The sequence below is a fragment of the Podarcis tiliguerta genome, assembly GCF_965153285.1.
Source record: "Podarcis tiliguerta genome assembly, chromosome: 5".
Lineage (NCBI taxonomy): Eukaryota > Metazoa > Chordata > Lepidosauria > Squamata > Lacertidae > Podarcis > Podarcis tiliguerta.
The window spans coordinates 69,585,825-69,595,177 of NC_139538.1; the positions used below are offsets into that span (position 1 = coordinate 69,585,825).

General features: G+C 43.0%; 1 protein-coding gene across 1 annotated transcript in view; it reads right to left on the reverse strand.

Moving 5' to 3' along the window:
* TET1 (tet methylcytosine dioxygenase 1) overlaps positions 1-9,353 on the reverse strand; it is an 85,212-nt gene that overhangs the window by 73,896 nt on the left and 1,963 nt on the right. Inside the window, exons 2-3 of the mRNA XM_083439805.1 lie at positions 3,466-3,545; positions 3,144-3,213 (exon numbers count right to left, since the gene is read on the reverse strand). The gene's annotated coding sequence lies outside the window, so the exon portion shown is untranslated. The remainder of the gene's footprint in view (positions 1-3,143; positions 3,214-3,465; positions 3,546-9,353) is intronic.

The window sequence follows — 9,353 nt, forward strand, 5'->3', positions numbered from 1 at the left end:
TTCTTCGTGGTTTTGTTGGTCCCCTGTGGAAAAGTCATGAAAACCCATGGAGACCCTGAATCAGTGTTTTTGCACTAGAATTGCAATTTTTTACTATGTACCAGTGTAAAGCTGATGATGTATTTTTAGGAAAAACATATCAAATCATGCTGATTCAAGAAGGTAACATTTAATTCTACTGGAACCAATTTTTACTCAGACCCTGTGGAAAAGCAAAATGCATGTGTGGCTAGGCGCATTTTCTGTTTCTATCTGTTGGAAGTGAGGAGGGAGTGGAAACTCTGTCACTTTCTCAAAATTCCAAAATGTGTCCATGGGCCCATAAAGACTGATGAACCCTGAACTAGAAGCTAGTGAGCTTCTCCCTCAAGCTGGCTTCATCACAAAACATCTGAGCAGCTGCCGGGGCCCACCAGTGATATCTGCTGTGGGATCCCCTTTTAAAAAATAAAATAAAAAATCCAGCACTCAGCACTCTAAGGTCTAGGCAGTGGTGTCAAGAGTTTATTTAGACTCATTGCTGCTGACCGCTATTGTTGCCGCCAGCGCCAGCGGAGGCACCAGAAGGCATTTTGCTGTGAGTTCGCTGAAGCTCAATGCATCTGCTTGCATAAAGCGAACAACTTACAGGCACAAGTGTGTTTCAAACTGACATCGACTCTCACAAGGAAAATCCTAGACCAGATCAAGCCTAAGAGAGATGTTTTCCTTTGCCTTATGCTCTCTCTGTGGCCAAATACAACCCTAGTTTCATCGGAATACAAAACTTCCAGTAAATCTATGCACTGCTTCAAGATTTAATACAATTACTCTTCTCACTAAGCAATCCTTCAGTACCAACATCTCTTTTGTCACTACATCCAAGCATCTATGCACAAAGCCATTACACATAAATTACTTGACAATGGGCTGTGGACTACACTGACAACTTTTTTAATGAGTTCCGTCCATTTTCAAATCTACATTTTTATTTTAAGCCACAATGACTTGAAGTTTCACAACTTGCTTATTACATATCTGTGTTTTTAGAAATGGAACATTTTCATTTGGCTTTGGCAAACAAGTGCTTGTCAATGCAACTCCAATCAATCCATTTGTTCCCACAAGATTTTAGAACCACTTTGCATTTTATGGGACCGTCCAGGAATAAACACCGTAAGCATGTAAGAGAGAGACACCTTTGGGTGTTAACCCTATTCAAACGTGCCGAGAAGAAAATGTTCAGAAATGTTATTCATCCTGCACAAAGTGCACCATATCAAAAATCCAAGCAGTTGCAGGATAGAGCTGCTCCAAACACTTATATCCCTGCTTATATCACAATTAACAAGCTATTGCAAATATAACATTATGTGATCTGCAAGTAAGAGCTGCTTTATACCAGCATTCCAGCAGTGTCCACTATGAGAAGCACATAAAGTAGGAAGGAAATACACACGCCTCCGAACATGCGGTGCGCAAAAGGGAACGGCAGCCAATCACAGCTCCCCTACCCATTTCCCCAAGCGCTTGAGGACACGTGTCTCCCTGTCACAATTCATACTGGAGTAATATGGACAAGTTCAAAAGGCAGTTTCCTCTGCAATAAATGCAACACTTGGGTATTAAAACCAGGAAGTGTATTAGTGTATTTCAAGGTATTAAAACCTTGAAAGCAGCAGGGATTTTCCCTGGCGGGCTCAAAAGCGCAATTCCAGACACTGCGCACTTCTTGCAATTGCCGCTGTCTGTGATGTGTCAGATAAGTCAGCGTGTGTGCATTTACGGACACCATGTGGACGGCAGGGATCGGATGCACATCTGCCCCCTTTTCAAACAACTGAAAGGCCTTTCTGCAAGGAGAAATGCAACAGTCCCCCCCACCCCCGCAAAATACAAGAACCAGTGTGTCTTGCTAAAAGCCTCTCTTGCTGTCAGGACCCTTCAGACTGAGGAGATTCTGCAGCCCCCTGCAGATCTGGTTTTTTAGGGAAGCAGAACAGAGAACTGCTCGCTCATGACTCAGGCTTATGCAGTGTGACAAGAAGACTGGCTTCCCTCCTGACTTTTTGCATCTGCACGTACTCCAGGGGCAGTTGCATTTGCAAGAGGGTTCGTATGCAAATGGACAGCCTCCTGCGCTCAAATGGTGACTCCGGAGGCAAGTATGCAGAGGCAAGCCTCCTGCCCGCTTCTCCTCCGAACTGGCTTTTGAACAAGCTGCCCTGTTGAGCAATACTACTGACATATAGAGAAACTCATCCCCCCCCCCCCAAAGCGAGATATCAGCAGAGAGAGGGGGAAGGGGGAGGACCAAGCCGCTGCCTCTGCTCTTGTTTCAAGCAGATGGCTTCCTGGAGTGGGATTTATTTCTGCAGGAGGTAGAAGCCAGCGGTGGCCTGCAGCTCTCATTGTACAACTGCTCTCAAGGGCTGCCGAGGAACCAAACAATGGGTTAAATTCGATTTTAAATTGACGACAGTGCGATGATTAATTAACTCTACTGAGATCAGCCAAGATGCACTGCTGGGAAACCGAGATATACAGCAGAGTTTAACCCGTTGCGTGGGGGTTTTTTTGCATTTAAAAAGCAGTAGTAATGCAGTTTAAGCAAACAAGGGGGTGGTGGTTTAAAAAAGGCCAGTTCGAGAAGTTGCTGTTTGTCCTTTCCTTTTCCCCAAAAAGCAAACGTTTGAGAAAGAAAGCCAGTTTCGTTAAAACTGTCTCGCCCCCAACCCTTTGTATGCAGATTTGAGGCAGTTTTGCTTGCCTGGCGGGTTTTTCCGGGCAGACTTGGGTTGCTTCAAGACAAACTTGCACTAAGGCGGTCACAGGTCGGACCTTATGGAGGATTTTTGGTGTTTTTTTTTTTAAATTAAAAAAAATATAAATGTGGGGATTTTGTTTTTTTCCTTTCCTTTCCCTCCCGCAGCCAGCAGCAGAAACTTCCCTGGGACTTTTCGCAGGGTTCCACCAACTTTTAATTGCATTCCGCTTCTCCACGTCTATCCTGGAGGAAAGTGCAGCCAACTTTTCGGAATGGGCTCTTCTCGCCAGCCCGCTGGGCAGACAAGGAAGGTTCGCGTACTAAGCGAGGCTGCTTCTCCAACCATCCCCTCCCCACCCCGACTAGCTTCTCTGGGAACAGATCCCTTAATACGTACCAGGCTCGTTGCGTTGTCAATAAGATACTAACAGGAAAAGGCGCTCCGTGCATGACTTTGCAATCCACAGCTGCAAAAAAGCAAGGAAACTTTCATGGCTCATCCATGAAGGAAGGAAAATAAGCACCTATGTGGAACATGGAGACCCCCCGCACCCAGCAATGGGGGAATAAAGCGTGCTCTTCCCGGAAGGTTAGTATCTTCCCCGGACAGACCCTCCGAGAGGGAGGCTCGGCTGCGCTTTGCTCTGGAGCTGGACGGAGCCCTCCTAGTGAAAAGTAAGATGCGAGCTGGATCGCCACTCCGGAGTCGGATTGCTTACCTCTCGACCCCGTACTCTTGGGGCCACTGACTAGCGCAACTTTAAAAGTTTCACTCAAGACGCCCCTGCACAGTATAGTGCTTAGGTCAACAAAGGTGGGAGGAAAGAGGAAAGAAGCAGGCATAAAACTGATTTGAAGAATCAGGCATAAAAATGTTTGATGATTCAAACGCATCTAATGATGCAAAAAAATTGGCTAGAATATACATTTGGCTTATTTCCTGCAGTTTAACACTGTTCACATGTGGGACAAATATTCCCTAGTGCTAAATGGCCTCTAGCATTCCGCAAACTCCAAATATATCAATTCTTAATAATAACAGTGATAATATTTGTTACTTGCTTGTTGCACACAAAACTTGCACCATATTTAAAAACATAAGCACGAGTAAAAATACACTACAGAAAGAACAGTCACAAAAAGACATGCCATTTCTACAAATACTCAAAGCCACCCTCCAGCAGAAAGCTTTTAATTGCCTTTTATTTAAAAATTAATGTATGCACACGATAATATTCACTCCAAAGTTTGATCTTACACATTGTTGGGAATGATTATTCCTATTTATTTAAACTGATTTAGGCGTGCCTAATTCTTCTTAAGATCAGACTGTAGAAGAATTAGGTGCTGTCAGTGCTCAAATTATTATTGCCTACAACAGAGATTTGATACAGGTGCATTGGGAGTAAAGGACCTGTCCCTGTAGCCACCCTTCTTGACATAGGCATGCCAGCAGAGTATCCAAAGCAGATCCTAAGGTATAGGCAGGGTAGTACAGGTACAGGTGTTCAAATAAATAGCTTGGGCCTAAACCATTTATGGCTTAAAGGGTTAAAACCAGCACTTCTAAATTGGCCTAAAATGCACTGGTGTCTTGGACTGGCTGGATGCGGAGGAGTAGTGGGAGACATCAGCTGGGGAACACTCAAGGGACAAAGGCTCAGAGCTCAGGGACTGGTGGTGGGATGGCAATGAGTGGTCAGAGGGAGAAGATTGGGAAAAGGTGGTGTTGGAAGCTGAAGAGGCAACAGGGTTTAGTGAGTAGGAGGAGTCTGTGGCAGAGAGAAGTCCAGAAGGAGAATCTGAGGAAGAGGGAGGCCAAGAGGCGGAGATGAGTCTGTCTGGATAAGAAGCTAAGGTGTCTCCCACTCCTGCTGCAACCACCTGCCCTCACCCCTGGTCTCCCAGAACTAGAAGAGGTATGGAGGAGGAGGAGCAGAGACAGGTGTGCTGGCAGAGTCTTGGAGCGACCCGGGAGAGGAGGAGGCTTAGACAGCTGTGGGAAGGCAGGGACCCTCAGTCCCCACAACTGCCTCAAAGGGGGAAAACCTATGGGAAAGAGTTGCTGTGCTCACTAGGCATGGCACTACTGAGCAGCCTGGTTCTTCTAATAAAGAGTTAACTTAGTCTGTGTGATTTATTGCTGACCCACTCCTGACAACTGGCAACCACTGCAGCTGATATTATAAAGATGCTGCTCACCTTGTCCCCAATAGGACTCTGGCCACCACATTCTGAACCAGCTGAAGTTCCTACAATATCTTCAAGAATGCACACATAGTAAGAGCATGGATCACTGTGGAAAAGTCGGCCTTCTGAATATAGTTTAAGCCAGGAGCATTCCTATTCTAAGATCGCCAACCCAATCCATTATCAGCTGTAAGCCACCTTCCAGAACTCAGAATCTCCCTACCCACAACACCTCAGTCTTGCTTAGATTAAACCTCAGCTCATTTGCTCACACCCATTCCAGAACTACTGCCAGGCCCTGGTTTAGGATTCCCTGAGATCAGAGGGTGCAAAGGAAAGGTTGACTGATAACAATGCAGTATAAACCTTTGGATGGCTTTCCTGGAAAATTCATGTTGTACAGCTTGCAGGTAAAAATGGACTCTACAAGCCAATGGCCACCAGACAGAGCAAAAGTCCCCCAACACCATTTTCTGGGAATGACTATTCAATAACAAGCTGAACTATTGTAATCCGGAGCCTCCTAAATTCCAATAATTGACCCAGGGTGTTACAGTTGATAGTACATACTGAAAGTCTCTGAGGTCCAGGAGGATTATCAAGGTAGCATCCTGCCCCTGTCCACCCCATCATGAATCATCCACCAGGGTGACTAAGGCTCCTTCCATCCTATAAATAACCCTGAACCCAGATTGGACTGGATCCAAGTAATAATACAGAACTGCCTAGAGTTGAAAAGCCACAATGCGCTCTATCATCTTGCTTTGTAAAAAATGCAAGTTAGACAGAATGGTATTTGTTAATTGCCAAATAATTTAAAGTCAATTATAGGAGAAGTCTCACTTTGCATCCTTGAGATAGGAACCGCTCCTTATCTTAGGGAGGCACTCACTACCTCCTAGGTCCTTGATTTCAAAACCATGAAGGGGAGGATCAAGGGGGAAGTTAAAGGCCTCACTACTCCAAGCTATTTAACCACATCCTCGGGTAAAACAAGCTGAAAAGTATCTGCCCCAACAGTGCAAAATAGTATTCTGATCCCATCCATCTCTGCACACCAACATGCATACTCAGGTTAAAGAATTAGTGTAAAACTGCACACATCATTTAGAGCTTATTGGAAGAAATTTACAAATTTAAGAAAAAAACCAAGCACTTTGCATTCTGCAACATTGCGGTTGATACGACCACCGTCAAAACAACAAAAAACTTACATGCCTCTTCTGAGCTAGAAGTAAAAAGCCAGTCACAGAGACCATACAATCAATGCCTGATCATACAGTTCAGTTCTCTCTGCTTTTATCATCACAGCAATCCTGTTAGGCTGAAAGGAGGAGTTGCTAAAGTTCACCTAATTAGATTTGAACCCTGGTCTTCCTAGCCTAAACCCAGTGCTCAAACCACCACAATTTATATACACAGCCTCCTGCAGCTGTTGAAACCAACTTAGATGAAGCTACTCATGCACATAAACAAGAAGGATTGCCTGTACTACATAATTGCATCCAATCCCACCAATTAAAACATAAATATGCTTATTAGAAGCTTTCTAATGGTTTTCTGTTGTCCATTTGCAAAAGACAAACAGCGCTAGATACTTAATGTAATTTAATATCACCAGTGCCCGTTACCAACTTTTGTTTTACCCCATGCTTTTGACAGCAGCTCGATTTCCATATATTAGTCAGGTGATAAGCATTTAAAAACTTCCCCTGGTGATTTATCCATACCAAATTGTGGTTAAAAAACAGAAAAATGCAACAGGCTAGGCTTCTCACCCCCCCCCCCGGTAGCTGGCAGCTATAAAGTAATTTAGGACAAATAATATAACTCAGTATATATCTAACCATTGTTTCCCATCAGAGTGGAAAGTATTCAGGTGAGCTGTGAGAAGGCACCACACCTTATAATATTCGTAACCACATTCATATTTCCATATGGGAGTACTTTGCTCTGACTTTGACTTCAGTCGTAAAGCATTACATTGCTGTTGCCCTCAGATTTAATTACTGTTCTCTTTGTTCTGAAAAGTAGTTGCTACATGTTTATCTGCGCTGGGTATGACTAAATATTTTGCCTGTTAAGAGGGCACCCTAACTAAAGTACTTGCAAAAGGGGATGGGAGGTGTAACCATAGATCAGAAGGTGGTGGTGGTTTTGTTAACATTTATATACCACCCTTCATTTGAAGAACAGTTAGTTTTAAAAAAACAACCCCCCCCCAAACATCTATACTACTATGAACTACTAATGAAGCATGACACCAGCTTACATCACATTCAGAGATAAAGAAAACTGTAGAGCCAAATATTATTTATAGGACAAGTATAGTTTGTCAGTTATGGGAATTAATACTGAGATTACAGTACCTTGACACCTTGTTTCTTATTCCATTTATAACCCATTTTACAACCTTGATGCTTATTTGTATGCATGGTTTTATCCCTGTCACATACGTCAGTAGATGTGCATTAATGGATCTGATCCATACACACACCATTTGAATGGGTACCAGTTTAGGCCCACAAAAGCATCCAGCAGAACACAATTAACTACTGAGCTAGAAGTAAAAAGCCAGTCACAGAGAAGGATTGCCATTTTACTGGAGGCAGTGATGACCGAATGAAATAAGTATATACAAATTATATAGAATACTATGATGGGCAGAATAATAGCACTTTTTGCTTTTCACTAAGCCTTATCTTTTCAGAAATGTGCAGGAATTGAGTGCATTTATTTATTTATGTTATTGAGGAATAACCTTTTGAAATGAAAATTTCCCAAGGCTATTTTACATCTTCTCATTTATTTATCAATAAAATCATTTATAGGCTAATACAGTTAATGTAATAACACTTGAAACTAGTGTCTAAATCAGTGTCAACAGCAGGCTACAACTGTTTCCAATTAAACCAGTAAAAAGCCATAGCCTTTTTAAAAACAGAAATGAATGACAGTTTAAAGTCCAACTCACCATTTAAATAAAGAACAGATTGAAAAAGAAACGTATTTAAAGCCCACCTAAATGCAAGCAGGGAGTGGGCTTGACACACCTCTCCATGATGAGTGGGGAAGTTTCATAAATGTGGGGCCACAGTGCAAATGCCATGTCCTTTTCTTTTTTTTAGTACTCTATGCAATTCTACCAGATCTGCCAAAAGTTGGAAGACATGGTGTGCTACTGATTTAGCTGGAAACTCTTTTTTATGGCAAGAGCGGAACAGCGCAAATTCCTTTTATAAAGTCAAAAGTACGAGTGTGAGAAAAGCATTGATGGAAGAATTAAAGGTGGTCGTGGAAGTTATAAGAAAGTGCCTCACCCTGAGTAAAATATAAAGCAAGAACTTCTCATAGGCCCTGCTTAAATTTTCAACACTGTAAGTGTGTATTTTCTCTTCTTGCAACATTTCCTTCCTATAAAACATGGGTAGGCAAACTAAGGCCCGGGGGCTGGATCCGGCCCAATTGCCTTCTAAATCCAGCCCGCAGACAGTCCAGGAATCAGTGTGTTTTTACATGAGTAGAATGTGTCCTTTTATTTAAAATGCATCTCTGGGTTATTTGTGGGGCATAGGAATTCATTCAGTTTCCCCCCCAAAAATATAGTCTGCCGCCCCCCAAGGTCTGAGGGACGGTGGACCGGCCTCCTGCTGAAAAAGTTTGCTGACACCTGCTATAAAACATATTCTCATGTACATCAAAATGATGTCTGTTGCCATGTTGAAGGTCATGCTCCATTAGTGGGTTAAGTAGGGACTTCTGCTGTGAGGCTTCCTAGGAGGACAGGCTGTAGTTTAAGAGACTGGAGTGTTATGTGGGAAATGTCACATTCAGAAACTGGAAACAGGATCACGAAACCTTTAATTTTCAGGACGTCAGTCCCACAGAACAGAAAAAGGTGATCTATTTCAAATTGCATAAGCAAACCAGATCTCTCCAATGAGCTGTATTTCTTCAGTTTTGAAACAGCATCCTTAAGAGTGGAGTATGGTCCAGTGAGCAGCTTCTTAGGCTTGGACTTGAATGAGTGGGTTTGTCTGCTACGGGTGCACTAAGCAGTCTGGGAGAAATCCCTTTCCCTCACCTTCAGATCCTCATCTGTAAAAAGGCAAAATAAGTTACCTGCCTAGTGCATAACTTCAAAGGTTAGACGCAGCAAGGCTCAACACTGACTGCAAGGTATCCCCTCAGAACTGGATCTGAAAGTCCCCCTTTGCTATGTTCCTATGTGTGTTGATGATGCAAAGAAAAGGTGCTTGTTCCTCTCCCCTTTAAGTTTTACCTATCCCTTACAAGAACACCAATGTCAATACTGAAATGTATTTACTGTTTTAAAGTGTTAATTGCCACAATCTTTTATTTGTTCACTTTGAATTTGGAGATTTGTATGGCATGGCTCAAACTGCATTTTAGCTAT